Below are 23691 nucleotides of genomic sequence, written 5' to 3'. Positions count from 1 at the left end.
ACCGAGAATCTACGTTCTCCCTTAGATTTGCAGCGAGATTTGGGGATTTGGAGAAGGTTTTGGTTGGTTGATCGGAGCACGCGCTTGGTGATGTAGGGTTTTATTTTCTCGCTTAAGTATTGAGGAGCTTTACCCTGTGTACATTTGTGGGTGAGGCAGAGAGTCTTGAATGTCACCCGGTCCTGTACGGGCAGCCAGTGGAGGGACCTCAAGGCCGGGGAGATTGGTTCCCAAGGTTTTTTACCAGTTACCAGTCTGGCTGCCATATTCTGGACGACTTGTAGACGTGAAATCTGGTATTTCGGTAGTCCTAAGTAGAGTGAATTTGCGTAGTCGAGTCGTGAGTTGATGATTGTTCCAACCACTACTGCTGTGTTCTCTTCTGGGATGAAGGGGATGAGTCTACGTAGCATGCGGAGCAGATGATGAGAACCGCTGATGACTGATCCTATTTGTGCATCCATCGTCATGTCTGCGTCAAAGATGACTCCGGGACTATTGACTTTATTGCTTGGCGCGATGGTTTGTCCGAGGATGGTGGGTGGTGTCCATGTGGTCCTGGAGATGGATTTCCTATTTGCGTGAAGGGCGAGTAGCTCTGTTTTGGATCCGTTGAGTTTGAGGGAGCTTTCCGTCATCCAATTGTCGATCAGTGTGAGGCACTTTCCTAGTTCGTGAAATTTGTCTTTTTTGTTGGTGATTCGAAGGTACAGCTGCGTGTCGTCCGCATAGGAGTGGCAGCAGAGGTCCTGTTTGCTGATGATTTTGAGGAGCGGGCGGATGTAGATGTTGAAGAGTACTGGAGAGAGGGAGGGGATGCGCTGGACATCTAATCTTACAGCCTTTTTGAGGGCAATCATAATGCTGATGCGGCCCACAATGAAATTGAGTTTGACACCCCTGGTCTACAAAATAGGGGATAGCTTTATAGCATTTTTATTATTGTTATTTTTTTTACTAATAATGGCAGCGATCTGCGATTTTTATCAGGACTGCAATATTATGGCGGACACGTTTGACACATTTTTGAGACTATTGGCATTTATGCAGCGAACAGTGCTATAAAAATGCACTGACTACTGTGTAAATGTCACTGTCAGGAAAGGGGTTAACACTAGGGGGCGATAAAGGGGTTAATTGTGTTCCCTAGTGTGTTTCTAACTGTGGGGGGATGGGACTGACCTAGAGGAAATGACAGATCATGGTTCCTAGCTATTAGAAACTCACGATTTGTCTTTCCTCACAGAACATAACAGGGATGTGTATGTTTACACACACACGCGTCCCTGTTCTGCCTCTCTTGCCTGCGATCACTCGCGGCCGGCAGGAATCGCTACCGCCGGCCTTCGCAACCACCAGTCACGAGCTGTGGGCACACATGCTCAGAATCAAGTTGACGCATGCTCAGAAGCATTGAACTTAATTTTTCTCTGCACGCCGTAGTGTTTTACGTCACCGCGTTCTGACAGGAACGGATTTTTAACTGATGGTGTGTAGGCAAGACTGATGAAAGTCAGCTTTATCGGATATCTGATGAAAAAATCCATCGGTCCGTTTTCATCGGATGAACCGATCGTGTTTACGTGGCATTAGATGGGCGTTCATGTTTTTACCTTACTTCTTCTTTTTAATTGAATAAGATTTCTAAAAACATTTACAATATACAAAAGATTACAATCATTGGCAAAATGTAGATCCTTGCAAGTAAATCTTAGTAAATATTAGCTGAGGTGTTCCTAGCAAGGTGTGGTCCCAGACTCCCACCTGCCCATTGCCATATTTGCTTGAAAGGTAAATTGTTTCAACTTTCTTTTTTTTAAAGTGAACTTATCATCACATTCCACTTTAGGCTTAATGTACACAGAATGTTTTGAAACCTCTCCTGAGCCCTGGTTCACACTGGTGCGATTTGACATGTCAAATCGCATGTAAAATCGGCGACATTTGCCAGCAATTTCCGGCAATGGCACCATCCTAATTAGGATGGTGCGACTCCGCATCTGCGGCACTGCACTGATTTCAAAAAGTATTTTCTGTACCACTTTTTGCGATTTCAGACTGCGATTTACATTGACATCTGTGCAGATGTCTCTGTAATCACTGCCGAAATCGGGACTGACAAGCGGGAGCGAAATCAGCTGAACTTGCACGACTTCACTCCCGCAGCCCTGTGTGAACCTGGGCTGAATGATTTAACTTGACAGATAGTAACCAACGTTTAAAAACATCCGTTTTGCCCTATTTACATGTTGTGTTTGGCCGCGTTTAACCACGTTTGCGTTTAGGAGCGTTTTTTTCCAAACAGTCAAAAATGTATCTCCATTAAAAACACCTGTAAATGTGAAGTGCAACTAAATGTGAGTAAGTCTGACTGACTTTTTCCATCGGTTAATTCCGACCGTGGGTATGCCCATCGGAGATTTCCCATCGGATATTCCGATGAATTCCATCGGAGTTTAGATAGAGAACATGTTCTCTTTTACTCCGATGGAATTCTGTCGGAACTCCAATGTGAGTTTGGTCGGACAAAGGTCCGATCGTGTGTACGGGGCTTTACAGGCATTTGGTGTTTCAAATGCCTCTGAACGTCCTCTGAACGCATTTTTTTGCTTTCCAGAAAAAGCTTCTAAACTCAACTGCCTAGAAATGACTATAAACGACCCTGTGTACATGTACTGATAAGATAACATAGAGGAGAGTTTAGGGGCTGCTGAAAAAAACACCCAACTGCTCCTAAACGTCCGTTTACCAGCAGCTGTGTACATGAAGACTTAGGCCTCGTACACGACCGAACATGTCTGCTGAAACTGGTCCGCGGACCAGTTTCAGCAGACATGTTCGGTCGTGTGTACGGCCGACCAGACAGGTTTCCAGCGGACATATGTCCAGCCGACCGTTTTGCAGCGGACAAATGTTTCTTAGCATGCTAAGAAACATGTCCGCTGGAAGCCTGTCCGTCGGACATGTTCGGTCGTCTGTACAGACTCACCGTACATGTCCGATCGGCCACCATCCCTTGCATGCGTCGAAGTGATTTGACGCATGCGTGGAAGCTTTGAACTTCCAGGGCCGCCCACGTCGCCGCGTCATCGTCGCGGCGACGGCGCGGCCACGTCCCCGCATATTGTTTATGCGCGGATTTCTGTATGATGGTGTGTACAACACCGGACCGTTTTCAGCGGACTGTCCGGTCGTCTGTACGAGGCCTTAGTATATTATATTATTATATAACTATAGATCTATATAATAAAGCCCTAGCCAAGAACCTCTTGCCTAGATAGAATTGCACTAACATTGGCATTTCAGCCTGTAGTCTGCATTGGGAGCAAGTATCCAATACCGATTACAATGCTGCTTCTTCATAAACATGTATAGTGTTGGGCTCTAGGACAGGAAGTTACTGCACAGTTTTTTACTGGCAGCAACACAAGCAAGTGTACAGAAGAAAAAACAATACAGTCATCAGAACTAATGATGGGTACCATATAGCAATTATTTATTTATTTTCAAAACTGTTTATTAATTTTTTCCAGATTATTTTTTTTACAGAAACAAACAAATAACTTACGCGTTAAAAAGGAAAAGGGAGTCCAATATTTAAAGCGTTGGATCCTGCTCCTTCAAAGCATCCTGATCCTTCTCCTTTAAAGCATGTTAGATGACACAGTGCTTGTCCTGTGTCATTTAGCCCCCTGTAACACCTGAACAACCTGGCTGATCCCACCAGTTTCTCCCCACCTCTCTGTAAACTGACCTGTATTATGGCTGCTGAGCCCTGACACCTTGGTCAGATTACGTGCCTCTGTCATCAGCAGCCTGCTATCTGCTCTCCTCTCTGCTCCTGTGTCCTCCTCCCCCTCCCCTCTCTGTCTTTGTGTGAGCCACCCACCCCTCCCCCTCCTGCTGTTCTCTTAACACTAACCTGTATACACCTCTGTGAATGATTTATACATATAAATGCTGTAAATACCTAATTTAAAGCGGAGTTCCACCTAAAAATGGAACTTCCGCTTAACCCACTCCTTGCCCCCTTACATGCCACATTTGGCATGTAATTTTTTTGGGGGGGTGGGGGCTTCAGGAGCAGTGGGACTTCCTGTCCCACTTCCTCCTTCCGCCGAGGGGCTGGTAAGGCGAATAGCTTAATCGCCTTATTGCAGCCCCTCCCTGTAGGCGAGTGCATGTCCAATGGGACGGCGCCGCGCCGCTCGCGCATGCGCAGTGGGTGCCCGCCCGTGAAGCCGAAAGCTGTCACTGCCGGGTGCCCATACTAGGAATGAGGGGGGCAAGAAGCGGAGCCCCGGCTGGCGCGTCGCTGGAACCGTGGAGCAGGAAAGTGTCTTTTTATTAAAAGCCAGCAGATACACTTTTTGTAGCTGCTGACTTTTAATAAACTTAAAAACAGGCTGGAACACCCCTTTAAGAGCCAAGATTGCGATCACATGACCAGTCAGCTCTCTCCTCCTCTCCTCCTCCCCTCTAGACTGACATCAGCAGGGCAATCTCAGCCCCGCCCACTGCATTTCTCAGGGGAGGAAAAGAAAAAAGCGGGCCAGTCATGTGATCGCAATCTCGGCTGTTAAATTAGGTATTTGCAGCATTTATTTTTATATAATCACACACAGACGGGGATACTACAATAGGAGGCAGTGCCGATGGTGTATACAGGTTAGAGTGGCTTAACAACCACTTTAATGATATCAATTATCCTGGTCTTTTCCTAATTCCTTCTATCTCTTTACCCATCACCAAACCCACTCTGACCATTAAGTTCCCACATAACTCATTCATTGTTAATTTCTTGCCTCCGCCACTCTCTTAGTAGACGAGTATTTTTTCACCACTAGATCGAAATCTAGAGTCTTAAATATGAAAAATAACATTAAAATTGCATCAGATGGAAAAAAAGCAAAAAAAAATAAAAATTATAAAAATAGTTTTTAAGTTTTGGGTTTAAACACACTTAAATGTTCCCTTATACTGTATTAGCTTCCTATGTTGCAGAAACTACCTAATTTGTTGTAGAGTTATAGGGGCTGTCTGTTAGCTCTCTCACGTCTCCTGGTGTGTCAGAGGTTTCCGCATTGCCTGCAACTGCTACTCCTGTCTGCTGTGTTCAGGGCTGTCTTAAAGAGAGGCACACCTAGGCACTTCCCATGGGCCCTAACTGCATGGGGGGCCCCTGCACTTACCCCAAAGCAGCTGGTCCTTGAGCCCACACTGCCCCGAAATTAGGGGCCCCATGATGGCACTGAGAGTGATAGATGCAAAGGGGAGGCAGTCTGCCTCCTATCTACTTAATGTCTGTTTACCTGCACTTTCATCATTGTAGGGGCCCCAGAGCATTACTTTGCCCAGGGGCCCATGATGCTATTAAGACGGCCCTGGCTGTATTGCAATCCCACATTTCTTCTCCCTAACTCTGACTTACCAGCCTGAAATATGAATGCAGATCATAAAAGGTGGACAAAAGTCAGAACTCCTAATCTGCATATTTGTTCCAGGTCAATGAAAGTGCTGAGGCCATCTGATCGGCATTTTAGCAAGCAACTAGCATTTTAAAAAGGAGGCCAGTTAGCTTACATACATCCTCAATACAGGTTTTCTTTAAACTAGATGTATTAAACAGAATCAGTACAATGGTATAGTCAGGGCTGCATTTAGACATCCCTGAGGCACATCGGAATTATAGCGCACTTTGGTACAAGCCCCACCGCTTGTAACATGCTGCCCTTTGTAACTACTGCTGGAATGTCACATCTGCTCCCCACACCTCTATGCCATGAGCACTAGCCTAAAAATGCCATTATGGTAAAGATTTGGGTATAGCTGGAATTGCTGCCTTAGGCAGCGAGAGGGTCATATGTTTTCGTTCATAGAGCCAAGGGTGTTGTTTAGTGTGGGGCAATCATTGGGATGTAACCTAATCATTTAGGTTCAATGTTCTCAGTAAAAGGGAGTGTGGCAGTAATAATAATAGAGGCGGTAATAATAATAAAAATAATAATAATAATAATAATAATAAGCCTTTATAACCACCCAACTCATCTTTTCAAACTAAACATTGTTTAGCACAGCCTTCGTGAAGGTCGGAGGGAAATGCATCGATCGCTTCTGTTTTTTTCTCTTTTTTCTTCTAACCCTCCCTCATACATTCATTACAGTGCCTATCCTTCCCTTTCCTTGTACACCATTGCCTCCTATTTCTATACCTGCTCAACACTCCAGAACCACTTTGTCTTTTTGTCGCATCTCTTGAGTGATGAAAACTAAAGAGAAAATCTATATCCCCATTCACTCCCTTCTTTCATACATCTCTCAGACCACAATTCTTAACAATACCCAGCAAACTCATCCTATACTACTAGATGACCTATCCAACATTTAGTGGATGCTCCCTTTGATATGCTTTCTTTATTATGACTTGTTAAAATTGTTTCTACAAAGAAAAGACTATGTACAATTATGTTGTAAAGCGCTGCTTAGACTGTTGGCGCTATATAAATCCTGTATAATAATAATAATAATAATAATAATAATAATAATAATAATAATAATAATATTGTTACACCTTCATTACACTTTGCCTATTGTTTCTAACATGAATGACCCTTCTTGAACAATATATTAATAAAAAATACTGTATAGCCCCAGAAGGTTTTACCCCCTTTCTGACCAGGTCATTTTTTGCGATAAAGCACTGCGTCACTTAAACTGACAATTGCACAGTCGTGCGACACTATACCCAAACAAAATTGATGTCCTTTTTTTCTCACAAATAGATTTTTTTTTGGTGGTAATTCAGCACCTCTGCGGTTTACATTTTTTGCGCTATACACAAGAAAAGACCATACATTTTGGAAAAAAAGCTATATTCTTTACTTTTGCTATAATAAATATCCCCAAAAAATATATAAAAAAATAAATTTCTTCCTCAGTTTAGACCAGTGGTTTGCAACTCCGGTCCTCAGGACCCACTTACGGCCAGATTTTAAATATTAACTTGGGGAGATAACTGTGATTTATTTCAGTTATTTTGAAAACGTTTCAGTTATTTTGAAAACGTGACCTGTTAGTGGGTCCCAAGGACCACTTGAGAACCACTGGTTTAGACGGATATGTATTCTTTGACATATTTTTGGTAAAAAAAAATTGCACTAAGCATTGATTGGTTTGCGCCAAAGTTATAGAGTCTACAATTTGGGGATAGATTTATGGCATTTTTATTATAATTTTTTATTTTACTAATATTGGCGGCGATCTGCAATTTTTATCGAGACTGTGACATTGCGGCGGACAGATCGGACACTTTTGACACTATTTTGGGATCATTGACATTTATACAGCGATCAGTGCTAAAAATAGCCACTGATTACTGTATAAATGTCACTGGCAGGGAAGGGGTTAACACTAGGGGGCGATAAATGGGTTAAATGTGTGTCCTAGGGAGTGTTTCTAACGGTGGGGGTGGAACTGCCTAGGGAAGGAGACAGCTCGTTGTTCCTAAGCAGTAGGAACAACAGAGTCTCCTCACCCCTGACAGAAAGGACATATGTCTGTTTACATTGACAGATCTCCTTCTGTCCTTCTCAGGAGCAAGGCCACCCGCATTGGCTCCTACATCACGCGGCAGGCGTGCGCACGTGCCCCCTATTCTCCTTAAAGCATACAGCTATGATGGTTCATGCAGGAGTGCCATCAATCAATGGCGGGTGGGGTTAATATATGAGTATAAAAAATGAAATATGCAAAAGTTTGTAAAATGTTAATGTCTACTTTGATGTCTGCACTGATTTATTTTAAGCTTCAAACAATGCCCAATATATATATATATATATATATATATATATATATATATATATTAGTCATCAATTAAGCATGGTACTGAAGTAATATCTTGCTGGGTCTCAGCACTCACGCACAGTGCAGCACAGCTCACTACCATGAAGCAGCTCATGAAAGGAAGAACATTCACCCATGTGAGACAAATTAAGGTTAGGCATAACAGAGATGACATATTCAGCTGCCGGAGTCCAGAACAGTGCGTGCAAGCTACAACTGAGACTCATTAACAATCTTCATACTCATCCACAAGACAGAAGACACTGCACAAGACTGTCCTTTATGACCACAACAGATTGCCATAAAATCATTTCAGCAGTCTGCATTGTTCCCAGAGATAACACATCATATCGGTAAGCTCAAACAGATTTCATGCAGTACAGGGCTGAAGCCTTGACCTCTGCTCTGAGATTGAAATTAATGAGCTGTAAAGTATCTCCAAGCCTCTCTCCCATGTCCCGCTCTAACTGAAATTAATAACACCCAGGGTCTTGAAAAATAAATTGGAGCACACATCAGCCTTGTACTTGAAATTGCTAAAAATGTGTTCGCTTTATGCATTCAGATCAGATACAAGAGTTCCAGAATGGATGTTTCTTTACAAACCAGGATCAGAGTAAAGGGAAACCTTTCTCTAAATATTAAAATATACATTTATTGTCTGGGACAAGCAACAATTTATATAGATGAGTCTCTGTGCAACCTTGGTTCAAGTGTATTCCAAACTCAGCCGCGCTACATAGTATGTAAAAAAATAATAAAACAGAGAAAATACCAAAGGGCCTAGTATGGATGGGGGGGGGGAGCCATTTTTTAAAAATATTTTTGTATTGACAGAAAATGTATTGTGTTACCTGCAATTTAAATGTAATTTTTTGTTTTTTATAAATGTCAGTTTTGCTGCACCAGGTTCTATACACTGTACAGATGCATCAATTTACAGGCAGACTAAGGAGACCGATGTTTAAAGGAATTTTAAAAATGTAAAATGTTACTTTAATCATCATTAAAATCACTGCGCCTTTAAAAAAATGTATCTTGCATTGATGTCCACCAAGGCAGTAACCGGGCCCCTATACCCTTTTTTAACTTGCATATAAGCCTTCAAAATGGGCACTTTTTCAAGTTCGGGTCCCATTGACTTTAATAGGGTTTGTAGTTCGGGTCTGAACTTGTGCAGTGTTCGAGAGCTCTGCCGCGAACTGAACCGGGGGGCTGTTTTGGCCCAACTCTACATGTGAGTGACAATCTATCACTTGATTACTTCCTATATGATAATCAGATACACATACTTATTTTTGATTAAATATGAAAACCAAAACTATACCATTTATTTCAAAATGGTCAGTAACTACATACCAACAGCGTTCTGGGCCATATTTCAGTGTTCTACACACCATAACTTTATTAAAGTTCCTAAATGAATCCAATGGCTGATTAACTTATTGCTTGTCACCCTCCCTGTGCATTATTGACCATGCCAGTTCCACTGCCATTCAGTCTTTGCTCTCACCTGAACACCTTGACCTATACAAACAATAGGTCACAATGCGCTTTGCCCTTTAAGAGGTCTCGATCATCCATTAGGGTATCTCCAGATTTAACGTCACATCACATCCACTCTGCAGATCTTCCTATTGGGATTAGCAGTTTACCTTTGATGAAGTCACATGATCAAGTGACGAAAAGCATTGGGGTGGACCTACGTGACGTCATCGCACAAACCCAGACGTAACTGGATACAGCAGTTTCTTTGAGGTGAATCCGAATCCAAGGTCTTAAGGGGGCAATACAGAGTTACTTTCAAAGTGATCTTACTTCTGTGCACAAATTCATAAGTGCACTAAACTTGTGAGTGTTTAATTATTATTTTAATAAAGAGTGGACTTTGTTGCACAATGTTGGTTTTCTTATCTTTTTGAGTAGAGGAGCTGTTGAATAGGTATTGTACACTAACACTGAACCCAATAACAAGATCTGAGGGGAGGTGATGTGACGTTAAATCTAGAGATATCCCAAAATGGATGATTGAGGTCCTTTAAAGGGGAAAACGCATCGTGACCTATTCTCTGCATAGGAAAAATTGTTCAGGTGAGGGCACAGAGTGAATGCCGGGGGAACTCATGTGAGCAAAATTCTTCAATGGCTGTGACAAACAATAGGTTAAACGACCAATCATCACATCGCATGGATATATTTGGGGACTTTGATAAACTTATGGTATATAGAACACTGGAATATGGACTAAAACACTGTTGGCATGTAATTACTAACCTTTTTTCTTAATGACTTATTTACAGTCACTGGCATAATTTTGGCTTTTATGTTTAATTACAAATATGTAAGTGTATATGATGATTATACAATAATTAATTAGCTGATATGTTGGCACTTTAACTTTAACCTGGTTCTGCTGCACTTTATAGTTTATGTATTTATTGTCTGGAATTTTTGTTTGTTACCCTTGAGTGCGGGTGCTTAAAAATCTAAACCCCAACTGGGTGAAAGCGTATTTGCTCTGTTCACTGTTATAACTAATTGTCTTTTTTTCATAAAATACTTACCGTATATACTCGAGTATAAGCCAAGTTTTTCAGCCCATTATTTAGGCTGAAAAACTACCCCCTCGTCTTATACTCGAGTCAGCAGTAAAACAGCATGTGTTTAATTAGCAGCTAAATATTTATACTGCCCTGGGCAATCCGGAGGTAGATGCTCTAAGACAGAGAGTAGCCTGGTATTTTTCCCTGAGGAGGAGATTACAGGCTAGGGGGCTGCTAGGCCTTTCTGCCATGTGCCTATGGAGTATTGAGGCTTTAGGTGGGTGAGCTGGAGGCTTGTTTTGCTGAAAGTTGCTGAAAGGTGACTAAGGGACTGCCATCTGAGGATCTAGCCTGGTCACAAGGTGGAAGTGTTGAAAGGATATTGGAAGGAGGCAACCAATATTTCCAAGGACATTTGGGAGTACAGACTAGGGAAAGAGATTCTAGAGCCTGTGTGCTGAGGCCATCTGTCATGTGCTAAAGTCAACGGGTTCAAAGGGGGCGTTGTGTCCTGTGTCTTGAAGAGCTTAGTTTATTTAAAGGTTGTAAAGGAAAAACATTTTTTCATAATAAGCATCATTTACCTGCATACATTCCTCTTTTCACTTCCTCATTGTTCGTTTTTGCTCAGAAGTTGCTCTTTTTCTTCTCTGTTCTGTTCACTTCCTGCTTGTCTGATTGTTACTTACCACCGTGACGGGAGGCTTTACTGCGGTGGTCAGTAACGTGCTCACCCCCTCCTGGGAACTACACCTGTGCGGCAGGACGCTCTCTACATGTTAGAGACTTCAAGGAGGTGTGAATTACTGGGCGTGCCGCAATGCATATTGGGAAATGTAGTTCTTACATGAACAAACGATGCAAACCAGGAAGTGAATGAGAGAACAGAAACTAGAACGCCAAAGGTGATATAGATGAAGGAATTTAATAGGTATTTACTCGTTTTTTTAACAGAATCATTACACTATTCTGTCTGTCTACCTTGCAGACATTAATTTTAGGCAAAAAAAACATTTCCTTTAATGACCCTTTAATTCCTAATGAAAAGACTTTGCTTGGACTGTCCATACATCTCCTTAAGTTACTACTTCAAAGTCCAGTCCAGTCCACTCTACTTCTACAAGGGCTTGACTCATAGTTCTAAAAGAGAAAGGACAATTCCCATCATTACCCACTGCCTATCCAAGTTCTACAATAAAGCACAAAAATATCATACCCATAAACTGGTTAATGAGTCTGAAAACTGATTGAACTATGTGTTGTGCTGCAAGGAATCTATTGGGAAAAGGGATCTCGGCAAACAAGCAGCTCCTACGGGGAGAGCGTTATACATGTATGTCCAGTTAGGGACATTTCCATTCAATTCCTGTCCTGGAGACACAACAAAGTGGGAGTGGAAACCTCTCCACATGAGGACAAATCCCCTCTAAAACAGTTGTCAATAGAGTTGGTGTACCCTTTGGAAGTTTCCCCCTTCCCTTCTGTTTTGGTAACAACTATGAAATGTTTAATTTACCATAATTTTCTATCCTGGTAACAGTGGCCTACAGGACAACTAAGGAGAGTGACAGACAGCATAAGAAAAGAAAAAACAAAGATAAAGATGTTGTTCTAGTTACACTTTATTATCCTGTTTCCTAAGCAGCATATATTTGCCTTTCCTTCACTCCCCCTGCTGCTTCATTCCACTGATGGTACAAAAGAAAATACCATGTCAGTTACTCCATGACAGTGCTGGTGATTAGATATTGGGCTGGAAATGTTCTCAGGGCTCTCCTTCATTGGATGAGCATACACCCAAATTTCCGGAGTTAACAAACAGGGACATACCCTTGCCACGACCCCAGTTATGCCGAATAAGAAGAATTGATGCACGAAAAAGTGACAGGTTAAACCCACAAGTGTTTTCAACCACTATTATTTAAAAGACAACTATGGCCAAAGCTTTTTGGCAATACTTTTTTTGTTGGTCACTTACTTTTGTTCTTGGGTTTCAACCTTATCCCTTTAAGCACTTGCTGACTAGCCACCGTCATTATACTGCGGCAGGTTGGCTTGTTCCCGCAAATTGCCATAGGTGTACGTTGGCTCCTTTAAGAGCCTTAGCAGGCGCGCACACCAACTGCACAGCGGGGGACCTAATGCGTGTGGCCGGCGGCTGCGATGTCTACCAGCCACCCATGATCGCGAACAAAGAGCGCCAGAACAGGAATCTGTCAATGTAAACAGAGAGATCCCCGTTCTGACAGGGGATGAGAGAGAGCTCTGCTGTTCCTAATGATTAGAAACAGCAGTCTCTCCCCTCCTCCAGTCAGTACACTGCCCCCACATTTAGAAACACCTCCCAGGGAACACATTTAACCCCTTCCCTCTCAGTGACATTTACACAGTAATCCGTGCATTTTTATAGCACTGATCGTTGTTCAAATGTTAATGGGTTCAAAAAGTGTCAAAAGTGTCCGATCTGTCCGTCCCAATGTTGTTGTCCCGCTAAAAATCACAGATTGCCGCCATTACTAGTAAAAAAAAGATAAATTAAATAAAAATGCAATAAATCTATCCCCTATTTTGTAGACGCTATAACTTTTGCACAAACCAATCAATATATGCTTGTTAAAAAATTTCAGCCACGGAACCTGTATAATTAATATGTATTTGGTTTTAAAGGGATGAGGCAACCCTACCTGTGACCCTACTTGCTATAGCCCACTAACCAACTGACATAAAAGAGCTTATTCATGCTTTGTAAAGATCCCATCAATTTTGTCGAGGATCCACCCAGCTGCCTGATTGACAGCTGGCTCTGCCTCTCAGTACCCAGCTGAGAACCAGACCCAACTGTGCCCACTGCCTTCTCTGCCCAGTATTAATTTGAGCTCTGCAGGAGCAGAGAGCGGCGATAACTGCTACCGCTCTCTGCTCCAAGCAGACCAAGAATTGAGTGATCACATGACCGCTCGGTTCTTGTTCTTAGAGCCGACATGGGACAGGAGCAGCATCACACCAATGCTGCAGCATAGAGGTGAGTATTTAGATTTTTTTTGCAAACTACAAACTTCTTCTTTAACAAAAAGTTTTTATTTTAACAAAATATGCAATATTTGCACTTTTGGTAATTAAATATTAAATTTTGTTACAGTGGTCTACATTTGCACCAAAAAAAAAACAACGGAGGATGGATTGGGTCCCAAAAAAGGGACAGTCCCTCCAAATCCGGGACAGTTGGGAGCAATGGGAGAGTAAAGCATAGATATGTAAGAAAGGGGGCATTAATAGGAATTTGCTAATTTGCTTTGTGGCACTTTTAGGACGACCCAAACTAAAAAAAATTGAAGATCTGCTATCTAGAATACCTAGAAATGGTAATTGTGCCTCAAGCCTCGTACACACGACCGAGTTTCTCGGCAAAAACCAGCAAGAAACTTGCTGGGAGATATTTTTTTGCCGAGGAAACCGGTCGTGTGTAAATTTTCGTCGAGGAAACTGTCGAGAAACTCGACGAGCCAAAAAGAGAGCATGTTCTCTATTTCCTTGATGGCAATGGAGAAACTTGCCTTGTCGAGTTCCTCGACAGCCTAACAAGGAACTCGTCGTGTGTACGAGGCTTAAAATCTACCACCATTTTTTTTTTTTTTTTTCTCATGAATTTCCCCTGAAAAATAGAGTCATCTTCTTAATGTGAGAGGGTGCCGACAGCTTCATAACTTTATATCTGCAATGTGAGATCTAAGGCAATGCTGCCTCTGACTGCTAGTCTCCAGAGATTGGAAATTAGTTTAGGCTTGTTATCTTACTGCATAGAATGCAGTAAGACAAAAAAAAACTTCTGCCTTTACAACCACTTTAAGTCTGACTCAATTGAAACTGAAGACAGAATCTGAAAATGTATTTGCACAGGTCATACACATCAGTTTCATTTTTAAGTAAAGGTTTTCTTATAAAGAAAGAATTAAATGAACAGGCACATTAGATGTAGTTGTTTGTTATTGGCTATGTGCCGATGTAACACTTCAGTTATTCAGTTGAGAGGTTTGCTTTTGTCACATGAACACCACGAATAGGAAGCATAGAAGGGTAGCTCTAAACAAGTAAAGAGAGTATAGAACAAAGGAAGCAGAGCGGTAAATATGTTATATGCCTGTTTAAACACTTTTCACTAAACAGTACAATAGAAGATCAAAAAGCAAATATAATGAATACACACACCAAATGCACTATAACAGTACATTGGATATGACACACTACACTGCGGTCTTTTTGGATTATAGTGACTATTACCACAATCTTAGTCGGAATTTTAGTTCTTCTTTGATAGCAATTGGCCTGGAAAAGCTTTGTGACACAGGTCCTACTAAAAATTGCATACACACCCAGCCTTAGCAGTTTTCTATGCCATTCTATATGTTTTGCACTGGAATGTTTCAAAATCAAACCTTGTTTACACTTAAAGTGGGGGGGCATAAAAACATGCAGTTGAGCCCCCTCAAATGCAGCCAACTGGAGTTTTCACATGCCAAGAGCGCAATGCTTTGCCTCACAGCGCAGCAGAAATGATCCCCTCTGTTGCATGACACACCACTACACCGATCTCGGTAAAGTGCCTCTGACGGAGGCTCTTTACCACATGATCAGCCGTGTCCAATTACGGCTAATCACAATGTAAACAGGAAAATCTGTGTATCAGATTTTCCTCACTCGTGTCTGACAGACACGAGTAGAAAAGAGCCGATCGGCGGCTCTCCTGATGGGGGGGTCTGGGCTGATTGTTTATCAGTGCAGCCCCCCACAGATGCCCACACTGGACCACCAGGGATACCGACAGGATCACCAGGGATGGCAATAAAGGACACCCACCAGGTAAGCCATCCTAGACCACCTGGGATATGCCAATCAGTGTCCAGGGATAGGCCATTCAGTGCCAGGGCAGATGCCAATCAGTGCACATTAACAATGCCTGTCAGTGCCATCAGTCATGCCTATTAGTGCAATCTATCAGTGCCAGCCATCAGAGCCCATCAGTGCTGCCTTTCAGTGCCCAGCAGTGCCGCCTATCATTGCCGCCCATAAGTACCTATCAGTGTTGCCTATCAGTACCCATCAGTGCCCACCAGTGCCACCTATGAGTCCCCATCAGTGCTGCATATCAGTGCCATCTATCAGTGTCCATCAGTGCCTTATCAGTGCCCATCAGTGCCATCTCAGCAGTGCCATCTCATTGGTGCCACCTCATCGGTGCTGCCTTATCAGTGCCCATCAGTGATGGAGAAAATTTACTTACGTTTTTTTGTTTTTTTTAATCATTTTTTTAGGTGATAAAATACCCCCAAAAGAAAGCTCTATTTGTGGGAACAAAATGATAGAAAATATAGTTTGGGTACAGTGTAGCATGACCGCGCAATTGTCATTCAAATTGCGACAGCGTCGAAAGCTGAAAATTGGCTTGCATCTGTGCTCTGTGCTCTGCGTCGGAATCCGGGCCTTATTGTTTTTAAAAAGGACGGGCATTTGATTTAGCTTAAAATGGTGTCCTCTACTACATTTTTCTTTCTCTCTCTTTTTTTTTTTCATTTACACTTTATTTTTACAAAATAAACACCCGCTCCCCTGTGTCTTATACAGATAAAAAGAAAACGGAAATAAACTTAAATAAAACATTTACAAAATTTGCAGCTGCTGTCTATTCTCTCTAAACACAGGTCAAGATAATGAAATATTAATATTTAACAGCGCTTTCTATAATCCTCCATGCATATCAAACAATATTATACATGTGCTTGTAATATTTTAGTGCAATACAAGATCACATAAAAAAAAAATTGAAAATGTCAATTATAATAAAATAAAAATATGGATTTATAATCCCAAATATTGATCAGTTGTGCAATGAAACAAAGTCCACACATAAAAGAAAAAAGATGTGAAGAAAAAAATGGAAGAAAAAATGCTTGTGCCAAACCAACCTTCCTAATACTATTTCCCCTCATGCTCATGCGATATCATCTGCACTCATCAGATTCCAATGACCCCCTTACTGTACAACCAGAGGAGTCAGTAGCGCTTTGTGGTCACAATAGGACCTATCTGGATCTCTCTCTAACGACCACTGTCCTGAATGTTATCCCCTCCTTGTGTGAGTTATTGTCTTTATCCCCTTTGTCCAATAGGCAGGAGTGATTTATGAAATAAGAAAGAACAGGAGTCCTCTCATAGTGAAAAAACACATTGTTTTTATTCAAAAATAGGATTAAAAATTGCTACAAAACCACATATGTGTATGGACATTGGTCTGATGTATACTAGGCAAAGGGGATGCCGCCTAGTCCCGGGCGTGCGTTCCACCTTCAGACTTGAAATAATGAATCGGAAGTTCCACTTGACACTTTTCGTCATCGAAACATGATGTCCTCAGAAGCACTTTATTTTTATTCGATGGTGTCACAGGGATTGAACTATAGTTCAATAGCCCATATACAGCCAACAATAACCAGTGATGGGTGTCAGCCCCAATTCATGTACAACATGGTCCACAAAAGAAAGGGTAAATGGTGAGGAGCACTGGGACTTTGTGGCACCCAGATATAGTCTGCCTATGTACCACCACCCGGCCATCATTCTGCTATAGGCCGGGCGGGAAGTGGTTAATAAACTTTATACTATTTAAAGGATAAGTTCACGTTTTGTAAAAAAAGAAAATAAATGCACATATTTTTGCAGGTAAAAAAATGTTCATTTTTTTTTTACACTGCATCCTATAAAGCATTGCACCTGCAATTAGTAAATCACAGGTGCAATGCCAGGATCCTGCAGACTTACAGTCAGTTCTCTGCCTGTTCCTCCTGTACAGGCAGACAGTTGCCGAACAGCAGGAAGAATCAATGAACTACTAGAGCACCCACTAGCGTCCTTGCCGTTCATTAAGAACTACAGTAAAACCATGGTTTAAGAGTAACTTGGTTTGAGAGCGTTTTGCAAGATGAGCAAAATGTTTTATAATAAATTGTGCCTTGATATACAAGCGATGTCTTGATATAAGAGTAGATTCAGGTCACAACTGAGTATAAAAGAGAAGAGAGGAGCCTCTAAGTGTAGCAATATGGTTACATTTAATGAAGGTACAACATTTAGCAACTTATTGCTACACTTAGAGGTGCCTCTCTTCTGTTTTATACCCTGTAACAAAAATGCTTTGATATACAAGTGCTTTGGATTACAAGCATGTTTCTAGAACCAATTTTGCTCACAATCCAAGGTTTTACTGTATAAATCATCTGCCGCAAGGGTAGACGGTATTTGTCATTCATTCAATCACAGGAAACTGCTGCATTTGTGACAGCAGGTGCGGAGAGAGGATCCCCGCCCGCTGTCACAACGAGGGTTGGTGGTAGTGCAGCCAAGTGCTCTTCAGTAACATGGTACATGTTACTAAGATTGAACTTATCCTTTAAAACATGGACGGGCGTTTAGCTTAAAGTAGAACTATAGGCAAAATTAGTTTTGAATAGAGTAATGGTGGGTTATAACCCTTGTAAGAATTTTTTCCGCCATCTTTTTCCCATTTCAGAGATTTACCTTCACTTTCTGTCCCATATCCAAACAGGAAGTGAGAGGAAATCCCTACAAATTAAGGAAATTCCTTGGGGTCCCCAGGTCACCAGAACTAGTGTCCCAAGCTCTATTATTTTCCAAGGGACAACCCAAAATGTGGGAACGGTAAACAGGACAAATAGAGAGGGTGAATTTCCTTAATGGGGACACAATAAAAACTGACAGGCATTCTAATCCCTCTACACTCTATCCAAAACTAAAACATCTAATGCCGCTTACACACGATCGGAAATTCCGACAAGCAAACCGTGGATTTTTTCTGACGGAATGTTGGCTCAAGCTTGTGTTGCATACACACGGTCACACAAATCTTGTTGAAAATTCCGACCATCAAGAACGCGGTGATGTACAAGATGTACGACGAGCCAAGATCAATGTAGTTCAATAGGCAGTTCGTCTCTTCTGCTTGATTCTGAATTGCATACAGACGAGCGGATTTTCCTATGGAACTTTTTCCCGTCGGAAAGATAGAGATCCTGCTCTCAATCTTTTGTTGCCAGAAACTCCGACAGCAAAAGTCCGATGGAGCATACACACGGTCGGAATTTCCGACCAAAAGCTCACATCGGACTTTTCTTGTTGTAATTTCCCATCGTGTGTATGCGGCATAATTCAATCTTAGATGTTAAGTAATAAAATAAAGTCCCATAAATTAATGATTTGAATCCCCTATATCAGTGGTCATCAACCCTGTCCTCAGGGCCCACTAACAGGCCAGGTTTTTTGTATTACCTTGGGGAGATGCAGACTAGAATACTGCAATCACTGAGCAGCAAATTATATCACCTGTGATGCATTTCAGTTATCTTGCAAACCTGGCCTGTTAGTGGGCCCTGAGGACAGGGTCGATGACCACAGCCCTATATCACCACAATATAAGTCCTGTGTTCTCTATTGCCAAAAATCTTAAGATATATAAAATTATTTCACCAACCTTGTTCCTCAAGTGGAAAGTTTACAAGAGTTTAACAACCCCTAAAAAAAGTGAGTACCAAACTCTGTGGGAATCCTTTCTTCAAGGTACATCGTTTCCTCTTCAACTCAGTCACAATGGAATGTATCATAAGAAGAAAAAAGGACCTCATAGTGTAGTAAATCAATAATAAAAAAAAGCAAATCAGTATACAATTTACTCCTACATAATCAAGCAAGTAGAACACTCACCCCAAAAAAATGGCCACTAGGCATGTCAATAATTATTTGATATGATGTTCATTCATATAATCCTCAATTTCATAAATAACTACAGTAGATGAAATCCTCACCATAAATATATGACCCAGTCTTTTTTTGCAGGTCAAGATTAAGTTTTAACACATGTCTCCTCAAGTCAGCTTCAGTTTCTTCCCATGCAACAGCGCCTTCAGTCAGGAGACAGGAGTACTCCACACAAGAGTCAGGAAGTTCCCTGCCCATAGGCCACAGCATGGGCCAGGGCAGAAGGGAGCTGAGAAAGCTAAGAGTGGTATAGTTGTATGTTGTAAGCTTGGGTGTGCTGTTAGTCAGCCTGGAAGGCCAAGACAAAGGCCTAGGCTGAAAGCCTGAGCGGAGATGCTGCAGTAAAGCAGGTCGTAGATGGCTCGAATCTCGGCCAGTTCAGCAGAGACTGGCCGTGATTTAAACCATGTATGGGCAGGCTGATTCTACCTACTAAATATATAAATGTAGCGCTAGTGATAATATGAAGCACTCAATATCACACTGGGTAACTAAGAGAAACTAATATAAACTAAATAGTCCATATAAGTGAATGTGTCGAAAAAAAGCCACAAAGAGTGAAAAAGGAAAACTGATATACAAATAAATGTCCATCAATATATAATGTGAATAAACGCTGAAAAACATATGGCCACGTGGATCATCATGGGAAAAACATTCCTTCCATCTATGTAGAATAGATGGAATACGCTTACCAGATCCAGAGGATCTACCTGTCAGCGACAGTAAATCATAAAGGCATAGGAAATCCCAGGGAAGATCGACTCAACTTGTCTGACGACTCCGAGTGATTGGAACCACAAACTTGTTGGGACCCGACAGTCCTTAACTGGAAACTCTTAATAAGTGAGTGTCGATCTGGATTGATGGAATGGACCCAAAGAAGGGGGGGACCCCCCTACTTCCAGCAGATGTTGAGTGATGAAGGAAAAAAACAAATGAGATATAACAAAGCACGATGGTGAAGTTCCAAAAAACTTTATCCAACAGATCATGCAGGAAAAAAAAAAAACTGGTGCTCCAATGGTGCAGGTCAAAATGGTATAAGGTTTTATTGTAATACAACCAACAAAACATTGACATAAAAGTGATCACAAATAAAAAAGATGAAATAAAAGCAATATGAGGAGTAGGCGTACCGAGTCCGACGCGTTTCGTCCAAAGGGACTTCAGCTTGGGCACCTGATATTGATATTGAGTGCTTCATATTATCACTAGCGCTAAATTTATATATTTATCACTTTTCCAATTTTGTAACATTGTTGTGTAGCAGCTTGCCTTTTGTTTTGTTTTGTTTAGATAAGCGCAATATTTTTTCCTTTTTATGATTCTACCTACTGTAAGTTTATTTTTCAGATTTTTCATGTGATTATTGCCAGTGGCTATAGCCCCTGACAATAATCATTGTGTGTTCTCCCGGCTGGAACGGAACCACCTGACCACCAACTGTAAGAAATATTATAGCCCGGAAGGAGGGATTCAGCCAGTGTTGATGGGTGAATTGAGGGGAGTTGAACCCTTGGTAGCAGAAAAGAAAATCACTCCCATCTTTTGCCGGCTTAAGTAGCCAGGAGGCTTGATAATGTTCTCTTTTGTATTTTGCAAGATGGTGGAAATCCCTTTGTCAACCCTTTTTTTTTTCAACTTTTCTTTCATTTTAAATAAGTGGGCCATCAAGCTTTAACAATGCACTTTCTGGTTGGCATCAACTCACTGAAAAGTTCTACACCATTGAGTTAACAGTTATAAATATATATATATATATATATATATATATATATATATATATATATATATATATATATATATATATATATATATATATATATATATATATATATATATATATATATATATATATATATATATATCATAAAATACAGATAAAATACAGGCTATACGTGCCGAAAATATCGATATATAATCTGTCATTGTTTAGCTTGTCCTTGCCATCCTTTGAAAAATAGTTAAGAAAAACATCTTTGCAAATGTTATCTTAAAAGATCAGGAAGATTCCTGCAACTTTTCCTTTGTAGGCAAAACAGCTCCCACTGATACTCTAAACTTTCCCAGCTAAAATAACAGGGCAGTCCTCAAAGCATCCTGCTCGGAGCGCTCCCAAGTCTTGTATGTTCCCAGTATGTATCTCCGCTTGCAGTAAGAGGTGACGGACATTAAAAGAGCAGCGGGGAAACTCCATTGTGTGTCATCTGACAAACTGTACAAAACACGGGCCAACAGCCATGTTTGTTTTTGAATGCTCAGACTGCAGTTTCTGTCTTCAGTGCCTTTCATAACAATTCAGGACTTGACCTAACAAGTGAGTCAAGGTTGTCTTTGTCATGCTTGTCTGGAAAAATATAATTTTGCTTTCCTTAGCAGATTGAGAGACAGATCCCATGACTGCATAGTGTTTTCACCTTAGAGGTGATTAGTTGTGTTTGTTTCTCCAGACCTTGACTGTGGAATTTGTAGATATTCAGAAGTATGCCAGGTTATTGGCCATGTTGTGCACATTTTTTACCTCAGTAAAACCCAGTTATGACACTGCAGGCTTTTTTCTGTGTATGGTTCTTCATATGTATACATAAAACAAGGGGTATGCATAGCGGAAATGTACAGCGAAAACAAAGAAACTAGTGAGATGTCACAGAAATACGAGAGAAGGCAAACACTGGAGGTTAGTGAAATTTCAATAAAAATCAACAGATTTCAGTGAAATTTCAGCATTTGGGCAAAATGAATTGGAGTCAAAGGGTTGGACAAAATGTAGGTAGTTTGCGACAGGTTTGAAGGGTGCATTTGTTTGAAAGGATACTTAAAGGTTAGGGAAACTTTTTTCTTACTGTCCTGGACCTGGACAGACAATACCGCCTAGCCTCATTACTAACAAACAACAAATACACAAAGAAATTTAAAAAAATACAAATACAAAGAGCACTAAATAAGCCCCCCCCCCCTCCCCAACCCTTTTCAAAAGAACGTAGTCTTTAAACAAGGAAAAGTAAAAAAAAACTAAAAACTAAATTAAAATAGATAGTACTACTTCAAATATAATAATAAACTACCCTTAAAATCACATCCTCTAAATAAGCAGCCCTCAAACTATGGCCCACTGGTTTCGTAAATCAGCAACGAGAAGGCCTTGAATGCAGGGCTTTTATATTGTAACCTGGCAGGAATTGCTGAATGCAGATAGACAGCAAAGAGTTCTGGCACATGGCAATCTTTCTTAGTCATTGTCATTCAGACTGATATCCTGCCCAATGATTTTTGCATAGCCTTGGCCATGATGTCATTACCAGGAGAAGTGCAAGATCTGGAACCTGCAAAAAGCCATTAAACATCAATGCTAGGGGCTTTCCTAATCCCATTGACACCACGAATGAGACAATTAGTACGTCGATTGACACCAGTGATTGGGCATTTATTACTCTGACTACATGATGAGGCATGATTTTTGTTCCCACTAATCAGGCTGTAATGTACAGTATGTGGTTGTACACAATGATAACTTTAATATTTGATTCATGAACTTTATACATGCTTCACTTTTTAAAGATGTATCTGGAAAAGTTGTTAGATGATACTCCTCGTATGAGCTATAAGAAAATTTTGTATTACATCTGGAAGGTTTAGAAAAAAAATATTTTAAAAGAGGCTGACTTTCCAGCTGCATAAGATTACACTAAAGACACCTCCAACAACCTTGCACACGTTGGTACTATCTAAAGCAGGGTTAGTGAATTAAAACCCATGGGGTCCGGTCAGAAATTTCCTTCTAGGGGAGGTCCGAGTGTCATATTGGTGCTATGACTACACATATCCTCCACATGGCAGCCTCCTGTGCACGTCACAGGTGCCTCATCTCAGACCCCCACCACAGACTGGCCCCCATCGCAGACTGTTCTCCCATCGCAGACTGGTCCCCCATCGCAGACTGGTCCCCCATCGCAGACTGGTCCCCCATCAAAGACTGGTCCTCCATCACAGACTGGTCCTCCATCACAGACTGGTCCTCCATCACAGACTGGCCCCCCTTCACAGACTGGCCCCCCTTCACAGACCCCCCTCGATAGTAGACTCCTGTCCTCATAACAGCACAGCATTCCCCACAGAGCCCTACCTTATTCACACAAGATTGACTGACCCCCATCATACACTGGTTAACAGCATGCCGGGATGGCTAACTGTCACATTGGTTGTGCTATCAACCAAACTGTTAAATCATCCAATGGCTGGTGTCATAACTGATCACATGTGCAGCATCATGGCAGTTGAAGATCAAAAAAAGGCCAAGATGGCAGCTTCCTTGGCTGAAAAGAATAGGAGGATTTACTTCCTCTTTAATAATGGAGAGGAGGACATTTAGGGCCAGCCACAGAGGTGGAGGCAAGAATATACATGTGAAAGGCAGGGTGTTCGTGCACAAGTTTGGGTCCTGGAAAATATCCTGTGTGGTGAATTATAGTGAAGTTGACTA

This window comes from Rana temporaria, chromosome 1 (genome assembly GCF_905171775.1).
Source record: "Rana temporaria chromosome 1, aRanTem1.1, whole genome shotgun sequence".
NCBI lineage: Eukaryota > Metazoa > Chordata > Amphibia > Anura > Ranidae > Rana > Rana temporaria.
Note: the sequence above shows the minus strand (reverse complement) of the source record.